A 15,981-nucleotide genomic window follows, 5' to 3' on the forward strand; every position below is an offset into this window, starting at 1 on the left:
GCTAACTTTAAGTGACAGATTATTATAAGTGATATTGTAGAAAGAGAACAGGCTTTGGGGCCCAACGTTCCTGGGTTAAAATTCCACATAGCCCAATTGCTAGGAAAATCAATTCAAATTATCTCACCAATTTTATATATCACGTACTATGTGCAAGGCACTCTTTTAAACATTTCACAAATACTAACTCATTTAATTACCATAACAACCCTATGAAGCAAATCTAATTATTATTTATACATCTTACAGATGTGACAAGAAAGTTGAAAAACTTACCCAAGGTCAAAAAGAAAGGAAGTCACAGAGTGAAATTACAACCTTAGCAGTCATGCTCCAAAGTCCCGGCTCTTAACTCTTTCTCTCTATTCAACCTTCCTACTAAATTTTCAAAGTGTAAATTGATGACAAAAAGAGATATATTTAACTAACTGAAATTATGAATAAGTTGTCTTTTAATTTTAAAAAAGTCCATTTAAAAGTTGGCAGCAATTCTCCTGTCTAATGGTAAATACAGCAAATTTTAAATCCTCTATAGTCACTCGGGAGGACCCTCTTAGTTGTATGAATGTAAATCACAATTTGACAGGAATTATTTTGCTACTTTATAAACTCTGACACCTCTTGAGTTCATTTGCATTAGATCCCAAAACAGAATATCCCAACCACTTTTTTAAACATTCAAAATTACTTGAACTTCTATAATGAATTAAGAGAATCCCAGTGAGATCCAATGGTTCATTGGAAGTATAAAGGACAGCAAAAGTGTATGAAAGGGAACTTTCCTGATAAGAGAAATGAAATGTGTTTGGGGACAAGGAAAAGTGAAAGTTGGGCAAAAACGTTTTTTTTAATTATTCCAACGTCAGAGTATAAGTCAGCAAGGGTGAAATGTTGGCTCCAGGATGATAGGTGAGCATGGTTGGAAGAGTCCCCTGACCCAATCATGTGGTATAATGGCTGATTTTGGGAAGAAGAGACTAACCTGTGACAGAAAACTTGGAAGTCAATGTTTGAGAATCAAAAGCCATTAAAATAAAAGGAATTGAATCATCTTTCCTGTAACAGACTGAGTCAGAAAGTGAAGGCCTTGTATATCTGCTGACAAGGCTGAATTAGACCATGTGCTTTCACCTGTTTTTAATAGTCATCCATATATCAAGAACAGAAGCATTGACAGCTGACAAAGAGTAGTGCACTAATGGATGGGCCAAACTGTTTCTCTTTCTGCACAGTGTTTGGACTAAGTCCCTAAGATCCTTTGATATTTCTGGGAAAGAAAATAAGTCCCAAAAGAAAGATTCTGAAATTTCTTCTAATTTGGCCATCCAAGAGATTGGATTTCCACTTCTACTAATGGCTGATAAGATAATTCAGACAAAACCTTCCAAGGAGAACAAGTAAAAATTATGGACAAAACATCTTTAAATGGGTATAGAGATTGGAAAAGTAACACATCAGTGACAATTATGTGACTAAGACCTGAGTGTGAAAGAAAACTCAGAGACTTCCTTTCAGTTCCAACATGTAGAGAGACTTAGAAGTTGTCACTCCCATCCTTACATCAACAAAAAGCTGAACAAACTGAAAATCAATCACTTTTCTTGGACTGTCAGAGAACTGAGATCACAGGGCTAAGTGACATCCTGGAGTCAGAGAAATACCCTTCCTCTAGGTGGGAGATGTCTCTAATAATGTCTTTTATCCTAGAGAGGAGGCCTCTACTATGGAGAATGCTCTGGGGTTCTACACAATGTTAACTTTTCCCCTCCTCCTGCCCGAGCCAGCTGACCATCCTTGGATCTGTACTGTAAGAATCTGCTGGGGTTCCTGGATATAAAGTGTGGGGCTCCCTAAGACTGCAGCCCCCAAGTCTTTCCCATTCTCAATCTAGACCACACTCATCCTCCAGCAATTTGTCAAAATTACCTTTGAAGTCTTTCTACCAGTTTGTGATTCTAGCAGCTTCTACTCCAAGTAAACAGATTCTCTGTATTCACCTGATTCTCCAAATTTGGGGACGGCAGTTTGCCCTGCTACATCAATTCTGATGAGTACAAGAAAAGTCATGGGTAGTTCTTTTCTTTCTGATTTTTCTTCTTGTAAGGACAGAAGTGATGACTTCTAAGTTGTTTACACATTAGATGTCCTAGTATTGGATTATAACCCAAAGTACACAATAAATATCCCTCAGTTCAAACTGATATAAGTAGATAATTCAATAAATAAATGAATGGAAAATAATAGACAAATCTCTCATATAAAGAATTCCACCCTCAGGTAAGTGGAACATAACTCTTCACTTCTTAAGTGCGTAATGACTTCTCTCCAATGAATACAGTATGGGAAGGGGGGAAAAATAAGTTTACAAATGAAGAAACCTGACAAACACTACATCAGCCAGGGGATCAAGTTTACATCAACAGTGATAAATCATGTTCATCATATGTATCTTTGATACGATATGATGAGAATGGCACTTTATTTCTGTGGTCTTCCTCCAAAACCTACATAATCCCAGTGTAATCATGAGAAAAACACCAGACGACCAAGAGGATCTTATGGAGACCTGACACCTAAATGCAATGTGATATCCTGATGGAATCCTGAAATGGAAAAAATATATTAAGTAAAAACTAAAGAAATATGAATAAAGTATGTACTTTAGTTAATAATATATTGAGACTGATTCTTTACATGTGACATGTGTGCTGTACTAAAGTAAGTTATTAATAATAGAGGGAGCTGTGAGTGGCATATATGGAAACTCTCTGCACTATCTTCACAATTTTTCTATAAATCTAAAACTACTCTAAAATAAAAAGTCCATTTTTCACTTGCTAGAATCTATCTTTTTGATTATAGCCATCCTAGTTGGTATTAAGTGTTATTTCACTGTGGTTTTGATTTGCACTTCCTGATAGCTAGTAATGTTGAGTATCTTTTCACGTGCTTATTGGTCATTGGTAAGTCTTCTTTGGAGAAATATCTATTCAGATGCTTTGTCCATTTTTAAATTGGATTTTAGTTGCGTTATTTGTCCTTTAATTATTGAGTCGTAAGAGTTTTTTTTATATCCTAGATACAAGTTCCTTATCAGATGAAAGATTTGCAGGTATGTTTTCCCATTCTGTGGGCTGTCGTTTTATGTCTTGATGATATCCTTTCAAGCATGAAAGCTTTTAATTTTGATGAAGTCTAATTTATGTATTTTTTCTTTGTTGCTTGTCCTTTTAGTGTCATATCTAAACAGGTTTTGCCTATCCCACAGTCACAAAGATTTATTCTTATATTATCTTCTAAGGGCTTTATAGTTTTAGTTCTTATATGTAGGTTTATGATTCATTTTGAGTTAACTTTTGTGTTTGATGTGTGAGGAAGAAGTCCAACTTCATTCTTTCGCATGTCGATATTTCATTCTCTCAGCACCATTTGTTGAAAAGACTATTCCTCTTATTAATTGACTTAATAACCTTGTAAAAAACCAGGTAATTGTAAATGTGAGAGTTTATCTCTTGACTCTCAATTCTATTCCATTGAGATAGATATATAGATATATCCTTATTTCAATACCACACAGTTTTTATTACTATAGCTGTATAGTAAATTGGTAGTATGATTTTTCTAACTTTGTTCTTCCTATTCAAGGTTGTTTTAGCTCTTCTGGGTCCCTTGAATTTCCATATAAATTTCAGGATAAGTTTGAAAAAAGGCAGTTGGTCCTTTGATAGGGATTTCACTGAATCTATGGATTGTTTTGAGGAGAATTACCACCTCAGCGATATTAAGTCTTCTGATCTGTGAACACAAGATATCTTTCTCCTTATTTAGTTCATCATTTCTTTATTCAACAATGTTTTCATAGTATACATTTTACACTCTTTTTGTTAAACTTACTCCTAAATATTTTATTATTTGTGGTGCTAAGTGGAATCATTTCCTTAATTTCATTTTTGCATAGTTTATTGCCAGTGTAAAAAATATACACATGATTCCTGTACAAATGACCTTGCATCCTGCAAACTTGCCAAACTCTTTTATTAGTTTTAATAGTTTTTAGTGGATTCCTTATGATTTTCTACATACACAATCATGTCATCTGCAAAAAGAGATATTTTACTCTTTTGTTTCCAATCAGAATGCTTTTATTTCAGTTTTTTGCCATTTCTCTGGCTAGAACCTCAGTATGATGTTGAACAGAAGTGGGTAGAGCAGACATCTTTATCTTATTCCTGATCTTAGAGGGAAACCCTTCAGTCTTTCACTGTTAAGTATGTTGTTAACTGTGGGGCTTTTGTAGATAACCTTTATGAGGTTAAGTAGTTCCCTTCTACCATAGTTTGTATTTTTATCTTGAAGGAGTGTTGGATTTTGTCAAATGCTTTTTCTACATGTTGAGATGATAATATAGTTTTTGTTTTTATTCTATTGATATGATGTGTTACATTAATTAAATTTCAAATGTTAAAGCAATCTTGCATTTCTGAGATAAATCACACTTTATTATGGTGTATAATCATTTTTATATATTGTTTAATTCAATTTGGTAGTATTTTGTTGAGGATTTTTGTGTCCAAATATGTTTTAATGCCCATATTATAATTTCATAAACTCTTTTTTAATATACTCTGCCAATTAACAATATCTAACAATTTCCTGAATCAAACTGACTCTCCAAAACTGCAGAGACATAAGGCCCTCACACAAGGATCTTTATACTTAGACTTACCACGTGGCTGAGAGCCACAGAGACTCACATGTCAGAGACAAGAAGAGAAAAAGGCTCTGATCTTTATATGTGCCCGTTTTATTTTTTCTTTACATTTAGCACTCATATAAGGACACTGCTTTTATTCTGGAGAGTAAGCAAAGGATGAGTCAAAGTCAGGAGTGTTATGAAAATGGATCACCCTGTGCAAGACACAAGAACATCAAGAAAGGGAGAATTGTGGCAACCTAATATTAGTGAACAACCCATTAGGATTGCATTTAGCTGTGTATAAATTATACTAGTTATAGTGGCTTAATCAAATTGAAGTTACTTATCTCACATACACACACACACAGAATTATACAGTTCAGAGTTCTTAAGGCACTTCCATTATGCCATCAAAAGACGAGGCTCGTTCTATTTTCTGCTCAGTGATCCTAAATTATGACTACCATCCTCCACATTCAACTCCATATTCCAGACAAGAAGGAAGAAATGGAAAAGGAAACCTCAACAGAGTTTTACATCTAATTAGTGAGAAGTGATGCTTATATTCATCTTTAGCTGCAAGAAAGACTCAAAAGATGAGTGTTTTAGCTTCCCATTCTCTATGACAAAGGAAAGTTATAGAAAGGTGAATTTGAATGCATGTTATGTAGCTAACTCTCAGTAAAAGTAGACAATACACATCTGTTCTTTCATTGCATTATTTTTTAGACATTGACAAAATATTGAACCAAGAAGAAAGTCTCAAAAATTCCCAAGAGTATAAATAAGTTCCAAAGATCTCTAAATCAACATGACAAACTCAACACTTACTGCACCTTCATCCTCTCACTCCAAAACCTAGCAATACTGACAAGATATTCAATAACAAATCAATCTGTAACATGATGTAAAACAAACAGAGAGCCATTTATGACACAGGAAATAGGACAAAACTCCAAAAGATGAAGGACTGTGATAGGATTATAGAAAAGAATAGAAGCCCAAAAGGTGCGTGGAAAGGATTGCTACAAAATTAATGTTGATCCAGACTCAGAAATATATGATACTAAGAGAAGCAGGGGGCCATGGGAAATCACCAACCTGGTGATTGATGGATAGCATGGTAGTAGCCAGGCAGAGCTATCCATGCGCACATACACTCTTGGATGATGAAGTGAGCCAAAAGTCAAGCAACAGCAGTGAGTATTCCAGAGTAATGGAGATTGGGTCAGAAAACAGGACAATGACACACACAAATATTAACAATCATGCCATGAGCCACGGGGAACAAGCTCAATGATAAATCAAACTATTAGGACACCCCAAATCTCCCCTACAACAGGTTGCATCAAACAAATAAAGTGGCATTCTGAGGTTGCCTATAAGAAAGAAAAATGATCCACCAATGACCAGGATGGCTAAACTTTGGACAGGTTTCTTCCTGGCTATGTGCCTTTGGACTTTGTTTTCTTAGAGTATTTTCTTGAGAAAACTTGTAGTTGTAAATTCTTTCTCTTCATCTTTGAAGTATATATTAATATTCTCCTAACCTCTTGTCAGCTTTATAACCTAGAAAATGCATTTCTCAAACCTGAGAACTATCTCTTGAAATATAAATATCGAAGGAAATAGCACTCCAAATCTCCAAGTATCTGTGGAGGGTAGGAGCCTACCTTCTCAGAGCACCAGTTAGCAATGCAGATGACCTAATCAAAGACAAAAGCTTTTGCAATCTCAGGAGTAATTCAATGAGCTTGACACATCCTATTTATCAACTTCCCAATAAAGTCCTCCAGTACTTTTCCACTACCTCACCCAAGGGTTTAAATGCATTCTGCCTGACACCTTACCCCAGCCCAACAATGCCTTTTGTTTTAGGAGAAGTGAGCACTCAGACTTGGTCTGTGCTTTCTTCCTCATTGCTGGCAATAGGATAAGAATAAAATCAACCTCCAATTGCTCATCCTGTCTGGCGCATTTTGTCTTTAATACCAAATACAATCATCTGTTTGAGCAACATCAAGAGGAAACAGTGGCATTAAACTTAAAAAACATAACTCACACCTGAAGAGATAGAATAAGTTCAACAATATCAAGCAAAAAAAGCTCTTCACAAGGTTACCTTCTCTACACCAACTCTCTACTTCAGGATTCCAGTCACTCATCCCTTCAAGTGCTGTTACCAGCCCTAGGTAACTACGCTACGTTTAGAATCTCTTAGTGACCACACCCTAGAAATAGTTCATTTGTAAATAATCCCTTCTCAAATTATTCTAACTTGAATGGGCCACCTGTTTTCTAGTGGGACTCTGTCTAATTCATTGTTCATTCAACTATGCAGTATGTAAGTTATAAGCAAGAGTAATTTCAATGTAGAGTTAGGACAGATTTCAGGTGGCTGTAAATTAAAAAGGTGAGGAGTTGAAGACAATATACAAACATGTCTCTTACAAGAGGATAGATCAGTGAAAAGCAGATCCTGAGGATATAGGAGTGAGATGGGAAGAGATATAGAGAGACATAGGCAGAAGTATGTGGAATAGAGATATTTTCTGAAGTTGAAGAGCATTGGAATCTTCATACATTGAGGTGAGTGGTATAGGCGAGAGGAAGACTGTTGACACAGGAAAAAGGACATAGACTCAGTTCTGCTATGTCCCTTGGTTTGAACATACAAACACGTTCCCACACCAAGGATATATTACAAAACAATTTAGGCACAACTGAATTTCGCATTTGTCTTTGTGCAATTTTGTCCCCTACAAACACTGGTTGAATGCAGAAAACTGCATCAAGCTGAAAACAAGCTGCATGGGAATATGCAAAACACACACATACCCCTAATATCTGGCAGCTACCTCCCTTCATGTCCCAACTTTCCATATGATTTCAGGTAAATGTCCTTCAACCACTTCAAAGTAACTCACAAGCTGTAACCCTTCCTCTCATTTCCACAAGCAAGCTTCATGTCTTTTTCAAAGGAAACTGTTGTACTCGTTGTAGGTTTTGTATTTTTCTTAATCATTTAACATGCGTAAAACTCAGAAACTGCGTCAGTTTTCTTTTTTATGTGTCACTGATGACGTTTTTGAGGACTGTGCTCCTTACTCCATTTTTCCATAAGTGCAGCGGTTTTTCTAGTGGCATTTTGCATAGCACAGTGATTATTAAGAAGTGACTGTAACTGCCAGAGTGAGTGGGGAGGAAACCAAGCCTAGGCAGAAGGAGAACACATCTCGTCCAACCGTTCAAGCTGGCAGAGACATCCATCTGGTGGACCTGCCCCCTGAGACTAGGTTTGAATAGGACTCTTCACAGAGTGACCAAGAAAAGCCTCCAAAGTCGTAGGGTGCCCCTCCTGCTGGAACGAGACAACAACCTGCCCAGGAGTGGTTGGATGAGACTGAGGAGTGCCCTGAGATGGGTCCAGGGAGGGTCAGACAGAGATCAGGTCATTTCACAGCCGTGACTTACAACCAAAACCCAAGGAGTGGTAGGGAGAGGCATAGATCTGCTAGGAACACCAAAAGTCCAGGCACAGGCAGCAACAGCCAGGAGATGGGAAGAAGCTCAGAAGGAAGTGCCAGCCTGAGGGCATCTTCATGGTTGCTCCTCAAGTAGTAAGCAAACTAGCCAATGACATGATCTCTGGGAGGGAAATGAATGGAGGCCATCTACCCACCTCCCTAGGATTCTCCCTGGTTTGTGCATCTAGCTCACTATCCTAGGATTTCTTAATTTGCCTTTCTTGCCTTCCTTAGGCTCTTCACTTTATAGGGGATAGGAGCTGTATTTGGGAACGAAGCCAAAGAGATGAGGCTGATCTCTGATATGGCCATGTTGGAGATGATGGGGCTCTCCAGCCAGAAGAATATGCAAAGACCTCTTGTCTATCAAAACGCTGGGCACACAGGAGACTCTCAGTAAAAATGTTACAAGTTTTGTGAGCTGCAGTCTATTCCTCACACTGCTCCACTCCCTTCTCCACTCCAGCTTGGAACAGTAGTAGTTTGGGACACTGGGACCCAGTGGCTGATGAGCTGGGTTTCATGGGAACCAATTTATGTTAAGGTGCTACTGGGTGCCAGTAGTTGAGCTGTGGGGGACAGGACTTGAAGCTGACTTGAAATTCAAATCTATATCCATCCACTTGAGTACACAAAGCATCCTTCAACATATAACTTTTTTCCACTTTCAACATCCTGAAATGTCATATTGAACCTTTCCAGAATTTCTTAAGAAATGCTAATATTTCCTGCTTTTTATATCAACCTGAATTGAACTCTGCTATTTGATATCTGCACAAATTGGGCAGCTAATTTACCTGAAGTAAATATCAGTTATTCAATAAATATTTTTTTCATTATCAGCTATACACCCAGCACTAGATTATTCATGAGGATAAAAAATAGAGTAAAGTAGTTAAGGTCCCTGTCCTCATCAAGATTCCATTTAGTAAATACATTAGATTATACTATCCATCATTACCATTGTTTATAAAATAAAACCAGTTTTCATAACATGGACTTACTCCAGGCTACATGTGAACTGGACTGTTAGTTTGATGAGCGTTAGATGCATGTTGATTTTGTTCCCCATCAATGTGGTGTCTCACACAGTGTTTAGAATGTAGTAAGATCAATATATTCTTACCTAATTAATTAAATCAAAATCATACATAATCTAACTCCTTCCTACCTCTCCAGTGTATTTAGAGTTTCTGAGAGTGATGGTTATTCCAGTCACAGATATTGCTGAATGTCTCTTGGGAATTTCTGATGATGAAGTTAAAGTAAAACCCATCAGATTCATTGTGTGATTTTTTTCTCCTTACCAAACAGAAGAGGAACAAAAAGGGGAGGGAAAAGGGGGGAAGAAAAGATTTCTTTATTTTTTTTTTAACATTTCTATTTCTTTGTTAAAATTCTCATTTTGTTCATGCATTGTTAACCCAATTTTATTCGGCTGTCTGTCTGTGTGTTCTTGTAGCTCACTGAACTTCTTTAAAAAGATTATTATGAATTCTTTGTCTGACAGTTCATAGATCACTATGCTTTTAGGGTCAGATATTGGAGCTTTATTAGGTTCCTTTGGTGATGTTGTGTTTACCTGATTCTTTGAGATCCTCATACCCTTGCACTGGTATCTGTATATTAGAGTAAGTAGTTTCCTCTTCCACACTTTACAGGTTGCTTAAGCAGGGAAAGACCATTCTCAGTCAGCTCAGTTTAGGGTACTAGACAGGTCAGCTGGCAGCATCTGTGGACTTATGGGGCTTGCTATCATGATCTCTAATTGGGAATGTCCACTGCCAATGCTCTGCGATCAAGGGGAGAGGAGGTCCTGCTCCCTGTTCAACCAGGGCCTCTAAGTGAGCTCCCTGGTCAGATGGAGCTGCTGACTGTGCTCCACAGTCAGGTGAGCCCACAAGCTGGGCTCTGTAATCACTTCTGGTCAGGTGAGGTTACAACCTGTGTCCCCTGTCACAGCAGTGCTGCGGGATGGCCTGTGCAATTGGGCAGGGCTGGAGGATGGGCTCCATAATCGTTCTTAGTCAAATGGGGCCTCAGGTGTGCTCCTCAACTGGATGTTGCTGCTGACTGGACTCTTTGCTCAGGCATAGCCACACACAGGACTTCATGGTCAGAGAGGACCTCGGGCTGTGCTCTGCAATCAGGTGGCAGAGTAGGTTGTGCCCCAAATTTGGGTTAACCACAGGCTGGGCTTCACAATCATGTAGGACACTGGCTGTGCTCCACTATTGGCAAGGTCACTGGCCAGGTGCTCTGGTTGGGTAAGGCCTTTAGCTGGATCCCTTATTTGGATAAAGCTTGAGACTGTGCTCCATGGTCAGGCATAGCAGATCTCCAGGCTTTCTTGTTGGGTAAGGATGCAGGCTGTGTTCTGCGATTGCCCAGGGCCTGGCTGGGCTCCCTGCCTGGGAAAGGCCACAGGCCGTATTCAGTAATCAAGCAGGGCCATACCCTCGGTGGGATTATAGGCCTGGTTCCAAGACTGCCCAGGGTCACTATTAGGCAACCTGGTAATGCAAGACCAGAGGCCATACTCAACAGTTGGGCAAGGCTGCTGACTTGGATCCCTGCCCGAGCAGGACAAGGTTTCCTGATTAGGCACAACTCGTAAATATGCTCAGCAGAAGGTGCGCTGCAAGTTTGTTTTCCTGCTCAAATTCGTTTTCCTGCTCAATGGGCTCAACACCTAGTAATGTCCGTTGGTTGGGGACCAATGAATGATTTAGGAAAAGAGGAAATGGAGAAGTTAAAGCTTGATGTGGAGATTGGAAATATCCTTATTAAGAGATCCAGGGAATACTCCAAGCTTAGAATCAAAAGAAATGAAAACAGAAATTGAAAGCAATCCTTCAATGAATTGAGGAGGTAATTGCTTTTGTATTGCTAAAGCATCAGGGTCAGTTTCATATTCTGTGCACACAAATTGTCAAGGAAAAATCAGCTCCCTATGTAAAATGAAGGAAATTCCTATGTATCTCCAAACACTATCATTGTAATGAAGCCACAGGGAGAGAATCAGAGTCAATTCTCCAACTTAGAAAGAGAGAAAATGTGCAGAAACGCAGCTCCAGAGATCAGCAAAATATACAGTAGCATCTCTGGTTCCGGGCGTAAAGCTTCTCTATTTCAGCCAAAGAAGAGGGAACCCAGCTCACCTCTTCATTTCTCTCTTGACAGCCTGAGAGGAATTGTGCTTGTTAGCAAATCCCTGCACAATGACCTATAGGGTCCTACAGTCAGGGGCACAGGAGCTGTGACTTTCACAGCCTCCGAGAAAACTGCCACCAACTACCCAAACTGATTAATTCTCATCTATGAACAGATAGATCAGAGTAAGAATCTACAGATACTGGAGGAAAAGTAGCAAGAAAGGGAATGACCAAGTTAATCAAACAAAAAGACTAGCCCATTAGAGAAAAGAGTAAATATAGAAAAAAAGACATTTATAAATATGTAAGAATATTTTTAAATGTCCTTTTAAATGCATTTTTGAGGTGGTAGAAAAGTAATGATATCTACTTCAACTGAAAAGAAAAGTTAAATCCAAAAAGCCAGTACCAACCTTGAACTGAATGTCTATAGTTTAAATATTTAAATATTTTCATAATATTGATCAACACTTAGCATGGATGATCAAGAAAAATAGAGAAGGCACAAATAAACACTACCAGGATTGAAATAGAGGATATCCTGTGGGCACAGTAGAAAATAAAATATAAGAAAATGATATAAATAATTTTCTGATAGCAAATTTCAATGAGAGTAAAATAGAGACATTTTAACAAACAAAAAATACAAACAATTTCAAAAGAAATTTTAAAAGACATACCTTGGTCAGAATGCACATCCCACTTGGAAGATCTGAGGTGAAAAACATTTTTTTTAGGCTATAGGTTATTCGACTGCAACAAGCATTCCCAAAAATATACTGGCTTAAATCAGATACAAGTTTATTTCTGTCTCAGGGGTTTAAGTGAGGGCTGGTGGCCTAGAATGTGTTAGCAACACAGACTCTGCTATATTGTTGCTCTGTCATCTTCAATATAAATTTCCATCTTGTGATTTGAACAAAGCTGCTTCAATCCCACCATCAAATCCACATTCCAAGCATCAGGAAATGGTGTAAATGGAAGGAGAGAGCAGACTACTACCTTTATAACCTACAAAACTAAGTACTTCTAGGGTCAAGAGAGTTGTTTCCCAACGGACATGATAGACCATAGCCTGAACTTCCCCAGCCAACTCACCAGAGTTGAAGTCCTAGACCTAGAACCAAGGTGATGAAAATGTGTCATTCCTCCTGTTACAGGTCCAAAGTGGGTCTGCTTCTTGGTGAGTTGAAATAAAAGCCTTCAGCCTTCAACTACTTCAGCCAGAAGTAGTTGTCACACAAGGTAAAATTTATTTGCCCCAAACAATGAGCCAATGGGGAATAATTTCTCAAAGTCATGGCTCCCCAAGCAAAGGGAAAGCAGTGTCCTTTATTTCGGGTGGGTAGTGAATATTCAGCAAGGATACACTAATTTGCACTTATTTAGATGGAGTCTAGCTCACACAGGCACACTTATTAACACCCCTTTTGGCCAAAAATGAGTTCTTGCTCCCCACTGGGGAGGAATTTTATTATGTTAATGAAGCAAAGCTTGCTCTAGGTTACTGCTTGGTTATTCTGCCCATGTATCAGTTATGCAACGTGGTCTGGACAAGTTCAAGGCTGTTTGTGTTTGTATCTTCTTCCTGGAACATAGCTGAAATCAACAACCTCAAAGACATTAGAGAAAGGAACACCTGCGATTTTCAGCAAGACGAGAGAAATAGGTCAGAGAAGACAAAATAGGTCAGTGCCCATGGCCAGTGACACTCACACAATAAGAACAACTCATACCAGGCCTCCTTAATTCACCCACATGTATCAATCAAATTGAAGGCTTAATTCTCAGTCTCTGTAACAGAAAACTATTTACTATGAGTAAAATTAACAAAGAAAGGAGAAACTAGAAACACTAACCACCCTCTCTACCCCTTCTACCACTATGGAATCCCAAGATAGGATCCTCTCATCACCTGAGCATCCTACCTCAAGGCAGCAGTGACTTGACTTCTTCCAGGACTGAACAAAAGGTGTAACTTTAAAAACACAGAAGAGTTAAGCCAGATCTTAAGACAACATCCAACAAACAGGGTGAAATACACCAACTGTGACAATCTTCCTGTAAATTTTAACCAATTCCTGTTAGCAAGTAATGGGGGGAGTTCTAATTGACATCACTCCATATCCATAGTTCAAAAAGAGAAATTATTCCTACAAGCATGTGTTATTAAATCTATCTTCACCAGCACCAGACTCTAGCACATTTTATGTATATTAGAGACTGACAATTACATAGTTGCTTTTGCTTTGTTAAATAAGACTTATAAAACATACATATATTCCACACTTGGTATTAGTCTTTCTTTACTCTAAACAAAAATAAGAATAAATTAAAAAGTACAAACAGACATCTTTAAAAATATCTCTACTATTCATATACATATTTCTTCATTGAATAGAGATCATATCTTATTGTTCTAAGAGCCTATTACAGTGTCTCCTCCACTTAAATTTATTTTAAATACATGAGTGCTCTCATATTGCAACGAAAGGTATTTTCTCACACTGTAGCTGTCCCAACTGCTTTGAGAGAGACCCTGTTGCTACACAGAAGCCCAAGGACCTAGAGTTCACAGCACGTAGAGGGTGTGAAGACATTCTAAAACTAAAATCAAGCAAAGATTGGGACTTCGCATTACCATTCCAGACAATGTTGCATGCTCAGTCATCGGGTGAAGGCAGAAAAATTGCATATTAAACTATCATCCAGTTTCCAATCCCTAAAGCACGCTGACACAAAAGGGAGAGAATGTTGGAACCAGGAGCAAAAGAAAGGATGGGGAAAATATTTGCAAATCCAGCATGCAGGTATGTCTAAATCAGCTATGGAACCAAGTGTCCATGAGGGTTCTTTGCCACAAGACTAGGAGGACTAGAAGGACTTCTCTCTGTGGAATGACCTCTGTCCATATAGCCTAGAACAGGAGTGGGCTCCTGACAGTGTCTTTGGCAGGAGCCTCTGAATATAATAATTGAGATATGTTTAGATCTGTCCTTTTGTGTAGAATACCCTGAGCACTCACCAGCAGATCTGCCGAGTCTTCACCATGTTGACAAGAGGATTGAGTGCAGGTGGCACAAAGAGGTAAAGCGTGGCCGGAAGAACATGGACATGATGGGATACATGGTGGCCAAAGTAGTGCGTGAGGAAGGAGAATATTCCAAGGACACAGAAGACCAGGATTACACAAATATGAGACCCAAAAGTGCTAAAGGCCTTAAGTTGGGCCTCACCCACCAGTATATTCAGCACTGCCTGGAGGATGATGGCGTAGGAAATACCAATGGCCAGGACATCTAGCCCAACCACATGCAATGCTACTGCCAACCCATAAGATCGATTCACTGTAGTTTCCAAGCAGGCAAGTTTTACCACAGCCATACATTCACAATAAGCATGGCCTATAATTGTGACCTGGCAGAAGACAAGGCTATGCAGCAGGATAGGGAAGGAGAGGAAAAGTAATCCCCTCACCAGCACTGCCATGACAATGCATCCTATAAACCCTGGATGCACAATGGTGGAATGGTGCAGAGGGTGACATATGGCTACATAGCGATCCAGAGGCATGGCCACAAGTACACCTGATCCCATGGAAGAGAATGCATGAATGAAGAACATGTGGATCAGGTAGAGGAGTATACCCAATCTCATGGACATGAACTAGGAGCACTGCAATGTTTTGGGTGCAGTGGAGGAAGCCAGGACCAGGTCACTATCAGACAGCACAGCCAAGAAGAGGTACATAAGCTGGTGCAAAGATGAGTAGGTCCAGATGATGAAGATGGTGGTGGCATTGCCCACCTAAGGCAGGAGGTAAAGACACAGTGTCAAAGCTATCCAATGCCGCCTTTCCTGCAAAGCTGGGGTGCCGATCAGGAAAAAAGAAGGCTGGAGTAGCCTCCAGCTGGAATTACTAAGGACCACCATTAATGGTTCAGAGAGGGAAGAGGGAAAAGAGACCAAAAACATGATTGCTTCATTCCTGATGCATTGTCACATTGTCCAGATCTGGCTACCATCTTCATGAGAAGAGGAAAGCTTAAACAAGGGAATAAGTTAGATACAGGGAAGAAAATCTCCCTTGCTTGGGACAAATTTTCAAAAGTGAGACATCTACATTTCTGAATTAGGATAGGTCTACTTTCATTTATAGGTAAGAGTAAGCATTCCCTGCTTTTAGAGAGCTGTTTAAACTCTACCATTCAATTATTTATAATTTGGAATGTCAACTTGAAAGGACCCTTCTTATTACTCTTGGCGTTGTTGGACACTGTAAATCAATCTGTTGTTTTTTAAATGAGTGTCCCTCAGTTTCCAGAATACAGTACTCTACAGTTGTTCCTCCTATGTCCTCCATCTCACCACCTTCTCCATCTACCTACCACTATAGTCGTTGATTCCACAGTCTCATCTTCTCCTCTCTTCCCTATTCTGTACATTATGTCTGGTTAAGTTTATCCCTTTGCATGGTTTTAACATTTACATATTTAATTTCTTTCATATCTATGTTTTTAAGTCAAATAACTTTCTGGGACACAAGTCCATTTTCTGATTCTTCCTAAATATCTATACCATGCACTCAACATACTCAAGACTG

General features: G+C 38.9%; 1 pseudogene; it reads right to left on the reverse strand.

Moving 5' to 3' along the window:
* Nucleotides 1–14,363: 14,363 nt before the first annotated feature.
* Nucleotides 14,364–15,311, reverse strand: LOC103553539 (olfactory receptor 52L1-like; annotated as a pseudogene).
* Between the last annotated feature and the right edge of the window lie 670 nt (nucleotides 15,312–15,981).

Source organism: Equus przewalskii, chromosome 6, assembly GCF_037783145.1.
Source record: "Equus przewalskii isolate Varuska chromosome 6, EquPr2, whole genome shotgun sequence".
In the NCBI taxonomy this organism is placed as follows: Eukaryota; Metazoa; Chordata; class Mammalia; order Perissodactyla; family Equidae; genus Equus; species Equus przewalskii.